The sequence below is a fragment of the Dermacentor silvarum genome, chromosome 1 (assembly GCF_013339745.2).
Source record: "Dermacentor silvarum isolate Dsil-2018 chromosome 1, BIME_Dsil_1.4, whole genome shotgun sequence".
Taxonomy (NCBI): domain Eukaryota; kingdom Metazoa; phylum Arthropoda; class Arachnida; order Ixodida; family Ixodidae; genus Dermacentor; species Dermacentor silvarum.
In genome coordinates this window covers 288,243,895-288,255,202 of record NC_051154.1, presented here as the reverse complement: position 1 = coordinate 288,255,202, position 11,308 = coordinate 288,243,895, and positions in this window count along the sequence as shown.

Below are 11,308 nucleotides of genomic sequence, written 5' to 3'. Positions count from 1 at the left end.
ACGTTTCTGTGACGTCAAAGATAGCAGAGTAAATTGGGGAAAATCCCTCGGACTGTAGCACGGGGAGTGGTCTTCTGCACCGGACAACTTTGCTAACGCCAGCTGGGTGAAAACTCCGACAAGGTATCTGGGTGTTCCCGGTGGCAGCTGCAATAGCAGAGAGAAGCACTGGACGAGCCAGACCAAAGAAACGAAAGAAAAAGCAGACAGATGAAAAGGTACAAATCTGTCTATTTTTTGAAGAGCGACACTGTGTAATATGTTTATCAATAAGTTATATTACGTTATGCAAGTGTTGCATTGTTTTAGAGCAAACGTGCAAAGGCTGCACAGAGTGTTTGCAGTTTTCATGTGGGGTTCAACATGGGGAAGATGTAGCCGACCAAATTTGTTCAGAAGAGTGAAGGACGGGGGTGTGGGCTTGGCGCATATTTTTGTTCGGCAGCTGGTTAACCGATTTTTGTTTTTTTCGCCATGTGCGCGATCATTTTCTGCGCACGCTGTGGCAGCTCAGGTTGAGCGACGCATTGCCGGCACATGCTGTCAGTACGGAAAACATGACCGGAACACTTCGTGGCTATTTCAAGGAAGTGGTCGATAGCATGCGCTTCCGTTCTGTTCATTTTTCGAATGATTACCTTTCTCAAGTGAAAAGGAAAACAATGTATAAATATGTTTGTGATTTCGTTTTCCAGTACCATTATACCAAGCCATATACAGTGGAGGGCCAGGGCAAGATGTTCTGAAACAGGTAAAACGTATGCAGGTGCCACCAGATGTAAAAACGTTTTTTTAAAGCTTCATACTGGAATAATCACCATAAAAACTTTCATGGAAGAATGGGGTTGTACCGTACCATGGGTATGGCACTGCTTGATCTGCAAGCAGCCCAAAATCATACAACATGTATTTTTTGCACTGCTGGGAGGGGGTTTACTTATGGGATGTCTTGAAACCAACAATGAAGAAAGAGTTACCGGTGCACCCTCAATGGGGATCCGGTATCTGGCAATTAAGGATGATGACGGGGTTCCCTATGACTTTATTATGTTCAATGCTCTCCACTGTTTATGGCGGGCTCGTATGGCAGGTTACCATTGCGATCCCGATGCTAGGCAAGCGCGCATATATTTCAGAGAATGTATGTCAAGATATATTTAACTACAGAAAATGCAAGAGTTTGTACCGCATTGGCTATCAAGGCTAGAACCTATGACAGCCATGAAGGAATTTTAGTTCGACAACGCCTGCCCTATAGGGAAAGATGGACAGATGACTTTGTTGTGCCTCATCTTTTTTGTTTTTCTTTCATGTTTCCCAAATGTTTGAATTTGTGACACGTGTGTTTTAAGTGTATGTTCTGTGTAACGTCGAAGACCGGCAAAAAGAAAAATCGCCTCCGTGCACCGCAATCGGCTAGCGCGTTCGGCTGTTAACCGAAAGGTTGGAGGTTCGGGCCTTCCCGAAGGCAAAGCTGCTCCTTTTTTAATTTATTTTTTGCTGATTTATTCTGGTAGATTTTCGGTAGTGCGTGCATGGTGGTGAGAGTGCAGAACAGCCGCCTCCATGGCGCAAGGGCACGCCATCAGCGCGCATGTCGGAGTCGACCACGAAAGACGGGACCAAGGACATTGAGGATGTCGAAATGATAGGAGCCGCCAAAGCAGCTGCAAAGAGGCCTCGCGTGGTCACCGACGGATCTGAAGATACACCGGAACGATCGAGCAGCGGAGAGCCTTCACCGAAGACGTCTATAACAAGGCGACCCGGCTTCAAACCGAAGCCGAACGTACCGCCTGACAGGCGGACGACTTCGACACCGTCCCCGCGTTAGCGGGGTACGGACTGTGCCGAGACAGCGTGCACTCAGTGCAAGACCTGCCTTATCGGACATGTAGAGTGTGCCGCGTACTGTTTCTTGCCTTTATTGCCTGCCCAGTCGTGAGTATCATTCTGTCTGTATGCGTAATCTAAACATGGCTCTTAATCTGACAGTTCCCTTTTGTGTAGGGACGTTAAATTTGACGGGTTTGGCATCCCGCAGAAGGCAGTGCCAGACAAGCCAGCTCTTGTTAGAAAATGATATCGACATAATGGCAGTGCAGGAAGCCAGTGTAGGAAGCGAAGACCCAACAGACAGAATGGTCGAGCTTTTCAGGAATAGGTATAATGTGTGTGTGTCTCACGCCAGAGGTACTTCCGTGTGTTGCATGATACTTCTTCGAAAATGCACTGATATTGTGATGCAAAATGCCACCTATAGTGATAACGGTAGACTACTATTCATCGACTTTAGATTTTGTGGCCTCCTCTGGCGTGCAATATGTGTTTATGCGCCGAATAAAATTCACGAATGCAAATAATACATAGAAAACCTTAGAACCTGCATGACGTACGAAAGAGGAGGGGGAATGAACGTTTATTGCTAGAAACAGCGAGAAAGTGTTCTTTCTTCGCCCTAGGTGGGCGGCTCTCTCAGTCCAGAAAGCCGTTGGCTAATGCCGCAGCCCGGGCCCGGTCCACCAGACTTCGCTGATCCACCAGGCTCTGTGCCGTTAACATTGCCTCCCACGTTTCTTCGGTGGCTTGTATCGTTTCTGAGGCATCGTCTTGACTGTTTTTCTCGCGGTGTGGGCACACCAACACCATGTGTTGTAGGGTGTCTGGTACATCACAATATCGGCATAGGTATGAGAATTTAGTGGGAATCATCCAGTGCATGATAATTCCATGGACATATGTATTTGTTTGTAGTCTGCGGAGGGCGGTGGCTTCTTCCTTGCTTAATTTTGGATGTGGTAAAGGATATTCTCTTCTTTCGAGTCAGTAGTGTTGCAGTATTACGACGTAGTTGATGGGAATGTCCTCCACCCTCGTCGATTTCCGGATCGACGATTGACGATTGACGTACGATTGACGATTGATTTTCGATTGACGTACGAAAGAACATAATATTATTTGGGGACTTTAACTGTGTGTGTAGACCGCAGGACCGAGTAAAGAGATTGACTTATCGCGATAAAAGTGCGTCACTGTTAAACTCGCTTGCAAACGAGTTTGAACTAGACGACGTTGGTTGTATTTTTAACGGCGACGAGCACGTACAGTATAAGCACTGTCAAGGTGTAAGTCACGCTAGACTTGATCGCATATATGTTTCTGCAGAAATCACACTGAATCTTACTACGTACAGAGTAAAGAACGTCACATTTAGTGATCACTGCTTCTTGACAGTGACAGTAGGAACCAAAACAAAAGTGTCAAGATTCAGTTGGAATTAGTAGAAATTAAACAATAAATTGTTGGATGATGAAATTTTTCTTAAAAAATTGAAGAAAAAGATAGATGGAATATTTTTCGATGAAACTTTTATTTTCACAATGTTTTGGGAACAATTTAAAAACGAAGTAAAGATTGTTGTGATTGAACGAGCTTAGTAAAATTTTTTATAGGGCGAGTTGGTTCACACTTGCAAAGGAAATGGTTATGCGCAAACTATACACGGACACAGTAATAGACACGGACGAGCGCAAACTTTCAACTGACTTTATTTTTTTCCTACGTTGTCAATATATACTCGCAATGACGCATGTACAACAGCGGTGATCACATGACACACTTCAAAGATTACAACATGCCGCGCAAGAACATCATCTCAGTTTCCTTTAAAGAAAATGATGTATCACTTATACAGCCATCTCCTTTTGCCGAAATATAAAAAGCTTCCAACAGTTCACGGGCAGTGGTATCCCGGCTTTTGCCCAAAATCTTGATGCCTCGGAAATTCGGTTCACACATGCAATGCCGAACGTTCGCAGGCAAATGCGCATCCTCATTATTTTTAATCGACAGCTCATGTTCCCTTGCACGAACGTTGACGCACTTGCCAGTTTGCCCTACGTACGTCTTTCCATATAATAGCGGAATTTCGTACACAACGCCAACCGCGCATTTTACGTAGGGCGGCTCGGACTTTTTGCCGCATCCTCCAGGATTGTTATTTTTATCAGAACATATCCTCGGGCAGAGCCCAGTGAGCTCGCGCAGGGCTGAAAAGCAATCGGCACAGCGTGCCTATACTCGCGACCTTCTTCAAGTTATGAGAGGTGCGATGTATGTAGCTCAACACTTCAGGACGGCTCCAGCACTGCAGCCCTTGTTCTGCACCAGAGCGGGCTGCTTTTGACTCTCGCAGAAGAGCCTCTGCAACTGCCGTAACTACCGCGCAAGGGTATCCGGCATCCAACACACGCGCTGTTTGTTCAGCCCCGCGCAGGCTCGCTGGGCTCTGCCCGAGGATATGTTCTGATAAGAAGAAGAATCCTGTAGGATGCGGCAAAAAGCACGAGCCGCCATACGTAAAATGCGCGGTTGGCGTTGTGTACGAAATTCTGCTATCATGTGGAAAGATGTACGTATAGGGTAAACTGGCTGGTGCGTCAACGTTCGTGCAAGGGAACATGAGCTGTCGATTAAAAATAATGAGGATGCGCATTTGCCTGCAAACGTTCGGCATTGCATGTGTGAACCGAATTTCCGAGGCATCAAGATTTTGGGCAAAAGCCGGGATACCACTGCCCGTGAACTGTTGGAAGCTTTTTTATATTTCGTCAAAAGGAGAGGGCTGTATAAGTGATACATCAATTTCTTTAAAGGAAACTGAGATGATGTTCTTGCACGGCATGTTGTAATCTTTGAATTGTGTCATGTGATCACCGCTGTTGTACATACGTCATTGCGGGCATATATTGACAACGTAGGAAAAAAAAATAAAGTCAGTTGAAAGTTTTCGCTCGTCCGTGTCTATTACTGTGTCCGTGTTTAGTTTGCGTACAGCCATTTCCTTTGCAAATGAACGAGCTTGCGCGCTGCGTAGCAATAAAAAACAGCAATAGAAAAAACTGAAAAGCACGTTAGATTTTATGACTTCTGTCGAGAGTACTAACCCTGGACACTTTAGCAAGGAAATATGTGACCTGAAAAGTAAACTTGAAGTGATTGATGAAAGTGAATATTGCGGGGCGATGGCCAGAGCACGAGCTGAAACGCCTACTAAGTGGGCATTCGGTGAAGAAAAAAAGGCAAACAGTAAAAAAAGAGATAAGGGAAATAAGATTTAAAAACGAAGCGACACGTGACAATGAATTGATAGAGAAAGCATTTGTTGAGTGTTATCAAATACTGCTAAGCCTTAAAATAAATGATACAGTAGCTTTTCGAAATGATTTTCTATCGCTCATGCCAAGGCTGGACGATGAAATGAGAAACGCTTGAACGGTCAATTATTTTGCATGAAGTAGAACAGGTCATTGATAAGCTAATTGCACCGGCAAGACACCAGGGCCTGATGGACAAGGGGCTGCCATTTACAAAAATTTCAAGAAAGAACTGGTACAAGCGTTACATCGCATGATAGATGAGTGCTATGATCGAAAAAGGGCACCTTTATCGTTTAGGAAATGCCATGTAGTACTCATTCCAAAATCAGATGATCCCAGAAAATTGTGGCATTGATGGCTGTTGAAGCCTATCGACCAATAAGCGTTACGAATGTAGACTATAAAATGTTTACAAAGGTGCTAGCCAAGAGATTTTAGAGCGTTATCACACACCTTGTACTACCTCACCAGATATGTGGCATCAAAGGAAGGACAATTTACACAAATATATACACCGCTAAAACTATCCTAGAATGCTGTGACATGACTCACGATAACATAGCTAATACAGCTGGATCTTCAGAAAGCATTTGACAGGGTTAATCATGACATATAACAGTTAGTATTAGAACATTGTAATGTAGGTAGTGTCATCACTGAAGGTATCAAAATGGTGTATGAAGAGTGTGCGTAAACGTTATAATCAACAACACCTTAAGAGAAAACATTCCAGTGCTCTCAGGTATAAAACAAGGGTGCACGTACTCATCTATTCTTTTTGCACTTTATTTGAAACCGTTATGTTTAAAATTTCTAAGAAATGAAAGGATGCATGGTTATTCCTATTACACCAGTGAAGTGAAGATACTGTAATATGCAGATGACGTAGCCATATTCTGCAGAGATAAGGACAGTATTAAAGAAGCTGCTAAGAAAGATACAGCATTCTGCAGTGCTACCGCGGAAGTGCCATTCGCTGGGATAAATCTCCTGGCATTTGGCCTGGAAATTGGGGGGAAGCGCCGGAGGCGTGTGGAAATATGCGATGGACAAGTATTCCTGCTAGTTACTTGGGGGTGCCTCTTCCGAATTATAGAAATACTACAGAAAACTGGGCCGGAGTGACAGACAGGCTGAAGGACCAGTCTGAAAAATGCGGAGGGCATAACTTTTCCATGTTTTCACGCGCAACAGTCTGTAATGTATTTTTTGTTGCAAAAGTGTTTTATGTACTTCAAGTGTTCAGTATGAGCAGAATTTGTGTCCAGAAATTACACAGAGTGTTTGCAACCTATATATAAAATTCCACATGGGAACCTACCAGTCGGTCAAACTTGTTCCTTTCCGTGCGAAACGGAGGACTTGGTCTGTGTAATTTATTTTTTAAACAAATTGTTTCAAGGTTTTTCTTTTTGCGAGACCAAAGCGATAGTTGCTTGCGTGTTGTTATGCATGTAAGACTGTGTAATCATATTCCGGAATATATTTTGTCGTCAAACGCAGAGACACGTGGAACACTGAGTAGCTTTTGGCGCGAAATAGCCTCAGCATATCAAGTACTGAAGCCGCGATTTTCCTCAGAATACCTGATCACAGTTGCGCGTAAACGATTATACAAAGATCTAATTGATGTATCTTTGCCAATACCGTTACACCGCTCCATCTATCAACTAGGACAAGAACGTGACGTTTTAAAACGAGTTCGGAAAATGCCAGTAAGAGCGTCATCAAAATCTTTCTTTTTCCAACTGCACACAGGCAGGCTCCCTGTAAAACCGTGGCTTGAAAGTAAAGGTATCTTTGTTCCATGGGGATTGCACTGTTTGATATGTCAGGAGACCGAAACGATAGAGCACATCTTGCTGGACTGTCACGATGCTGTTTTCCTGTGGGACATTCTTCAGCAGACAGCCAAGAAAGAGTTGCCAGTACCACCCTTTGGTATTCGATTTTTGCCATGTGTAGATACAGATGACGTGCTATATGTGACATGCTAATGCTGTTGTGCTTGCACAGTGTACAGAAAACGAGCATGGCGGTCAGGAATGCGGATATAAACGCACGATCGGCACTGCAAAATTTCATTGAAAACTGTGTGGTCATACAAGATGTTCTCAAAATCCAGAGTGACCCACCGGATTGGTTACCTGTTCTTGATAAGCTGGCTTCTCTGAGGCCATTTTAACTTCACACTCCAGCCATGAAAACGCTCACGTGTATTTTATTGTAATTGCATCCTTGTCTGTATGAGTTTTGTGTTTGCAAGTGGCAAACCGGTAATAAAGAAAAAAAAAGGTGGCACATCCCACGCCCTGTGGGAATCGATATTATGCGAAGCAGTGTGCGGGGAGCCTACCAAATTAACGAAACGACCATGAGAGCACCAAGACGTAGGCGGCTTTTTCATGACCTACATGACACGCATGTCATGACATTCACGTCATGAGTTCTCAAGAGTCCCTTTAGCAACGCCTAGGAGACCTTAAGGCGAATGCCTGAGCCATGCCCATGACTATGACTTCAACCACCATCCTTTAGTGTTTCCTTCACTTAGTACGCACGTCCAAACCCATTTCAGTGTTTTTGAGTGGTAATGTTTTTTTGCGGAGTCATTGTCATTTTTGCTCAGTCATGGTCATGACTATGACTTCTGCCACCATCCTTAAATGTTTCCTTCACTTAGTGCCGACGTCCGAACAAATTTCAGTGGTGTTTGAGTGGTAATGTTTTTTCGCGGGGTCATTGTCATTGTAGGTGGCTGCTTTATGACCTACATGACACGCATGTCATGACATTCATGTCATGCCCTATCATTTATATTCGTCATACACTGTTGTCACACTATGCCAATTTTGGTACCTACCAAGTTAACGAAACGACCATGAGAGCACCAAGACGTAGGCAGCTAGATAGATACATACTGTCAAAGTGGCAAATGTTCGCCAAGGAATGCTTCGCATTTAAAAAGCCTCCGTGGTGCTATCGGCTAAGACAGACGGCCCTCACATGCGCCGCCTCCGCCTTAGCGGAGGTAGTGCCACAGAAAGAACTTTCCGCCCCCGATCTTTGATCGGGAGTGATTCTGCGAGGACGTGGTTTTGCAGTTGTTGCCTTCAAAGAGAGTTATACGTTCACCAAGCATCAGCGTATGCAAGAGCCGTTATGTTTCCTCGAAAAGTATGAGTAGGGGCCCACCTTAATTGCAGCTAACACAATGGCAGACGAAATTAACATCACCACTCCGCTTCGTTTGACGACATTAAACGTCAGAGGGCTGTCACAGTGGCGAAGACAATGTCAGATTAGCCGCATGCTACTAGAAAAAGACATTGGTTTGATGGCAGTCCAAGAAACAAAATTGCATCAGAGGAAAAAACGGATCGATTGGCAGAAATTCTGAGAACGAATTATAACTTATGCGTTTGCCACGCGAATGGTACTTCTGGTGGCTGCCTTCTTTTCATTAGAAACAGTAGAGGGATTACAGAGCAGCAAGTTACTTCATGTGATGGATGGCGTATGCTTATTTGTGATTTTTCTTTTTCTGGACGGCTTTGGCGGGCGGTGTGTGTATATGCTCCTAATAATGCTTGTGAACTTGAAGAATTTTTCGTTTACCTGAGATCTTTCTTGGTGTGTGACAGGCACGTTCTAGTGTTTGGCGACTTTAAGTGTGTGTGCCGGCTGATAGATAGATCGAAAAAGCTGCTCAGTCAAGATAAAAGCGCAATTGTTCGGCATGAAATTTTGTGTGAAGTTGAGCTGGAGGGTGTTGCAAGTGTTCTTGGTTCTGACAGTGATGTGCAATATACGCATTTTCAAGGAGACTGCCACTCGAGGCTAGACCGCATCTATGTCCCTTTTCACTTAGTTCCGCTCCTTTCCAGCTACAGTGTTGAATGCATCAGTTTCAGTGACCACTGCTTGGTAATGGTTACGATAGGCACAAAATGCAGAGAGCAAAAATTTTATTGGCACTTATGGAAACTTAATGACAATTTGTTGCAGGATGAAGTGTTTCTTCAAGAACAAAAGAGAAATTAGAAAACGTTCTCCTTGAAAATGCGGAATATATTGTAGAAGCTTGGGAACTGTTTAAAACCGAAGCGAAAATAATTGCTTTAGAGAGAGCATGCGTGTTGTGGCACAAACAAAAGCAAGAGGAACGGCAAATGCAGTGCACGTTAGCATACCTGTTGAACATGGAAAGCGGCGCGGCTCGTACATTTGTATGCGATATCAAAGAACTTAAAGCGAAGCTTGAAGTTATGGATGAAGAGAGATATCGCGGCGCTGTTTTGAGTGCACGCGCAGAACGAGTATGGTTGGGTGAAACGCCCACCAAGCGAGCGCTAAGTGACGAGAAGAGACACGCATTGAGTAAGGAAATAAAAGAAATAGTTTATCAAGGGCAGCTTACAAACGACAAGGAAATGATAGAACGTGCTTTTGTGGACCACTATAGCACGCTGCTAAGCAAGAGGGCAAGCGATATCTGGGCGTTTAAAAGCGATTATTTGCCTCTGATGCCGAGATTTGATGGTGAACTTAAGGAAGCCTTTGAAAGGCCTATTTATGTAGCAGAAGTTGAAAAGGCTATCGATGACCTTAGTGCAAGAAAATCGCCTGGACCAGATGGTCTTGGGGCAGCGATATATAAAATTTTTAAGGTTGAAGTAGCACAGGCTCTGTACCGCGTCATAACCAAGTGTTATGAACAAAAATGAACGCCCCCTTCCTTCCGCCAGACACATGTGGTACTTATACCTAAAGTTACTGACCCCATAAAGCTTCAATCAGTAGAGGCCTACCGACCAATAAGTTTAGCTAATATTGATTATAAAGTATTCATGAAGGTGCTCGCCCAACGTCTTCAGAGTGTAGTGAAATCCCTAGTAGGTTCACATCAGACATGCAGTATAAAAGGTAGGACTATTTTCACAAATATACACATAGCGCGAAGCATACTTTAATGCTGCGATTTGATGGAAGATCGTGTAGCCATGCTACAAATGGATTTAGCCAAAGCTTTTGACAGGGTGTCGCACGAGATCCTGTTTCTGCTTCTTGAATACATGTATGTCGGAACAATGGTTGTACAACAAACCTAATTATCAGCAACAGACTCAGCAGACGAATTCCAGTACTGTCTAGCATAAAACAAGGGTGTCCAATCTCGGCCTTGCTTTTCGCTCTTTATTTAGAACCTTTCTGTTTAAAGTTACTTCATAGCCATAGTATTCGCGGGTACACGTTTTTTGGCAGAGAAGTAAAAGTGTTGGCCTACGCTGACGACATAGCAGTGTTCTGTCGCGATAAGCAAAGCATTGCAGAAGTAGTGAAGGAAGCCCAATCATTTTTGTAGTGCTTCCGGTAGTGCCATAAGTTGGCCAAAGTGTTTAGGTTTTTGACACGGGAACTGGCAAGATACGCCAGAATTGTTTTGCAGAAAGTAGTGGAGTGTGTTACCCGGCACATATCTTGGGGTTCCACTCGGCAACTACCGAGAGCCAGTAGAATACTGGAAGAATGAGAGGGACAGAATGAAAGAACAAACTAACAAATAGGGAGGCCCCAACTTTTCGATGTTTGCCAGAGCCAAAGTGTGTAATATGTTTTTAGTAGCTAAAGTGTTTTACGTCTTGCAGGTGCTATGCATGAGCCGATCATCAGTTCAAAAAATACACAGAGTGTTTGCGGAATTTATATGGGGTTCTGTATGGGAACGTACGAGCAGATATAATTTGTTTCACTCTTTGCGCAACGGCGGACTCAGTTTAACTCATTTGTTTTTCGAGCAGCTTGTGTCGATATTTGTTTTCTTTCGTGACCAAAGTGATGGGTTTCAGCGCACGGTGATCCAAGTGAGATTACGTGACGCTTTGCCCGATTTTGTTGTATCGTAGCACGCAGTCAAACCGATGGCACTAAAAGGCTATCTGCGTGAAGTTATCACGGCGATTCGCCTTCTAAATGCGAGATTTTCTAGGGAGTACTTGTTTGAAGTGTCACGAAAAAAAATATATAAGGATCTCGTTGACGTTTTTGTACCTATGCCAGTGTATCGTTCTATGTACAACTTAGGGCCTGAACGTGATGTTCTCAAAAGAGTAAGGAATATGCCTGTAAGAGCTAACACAAAATCCTTC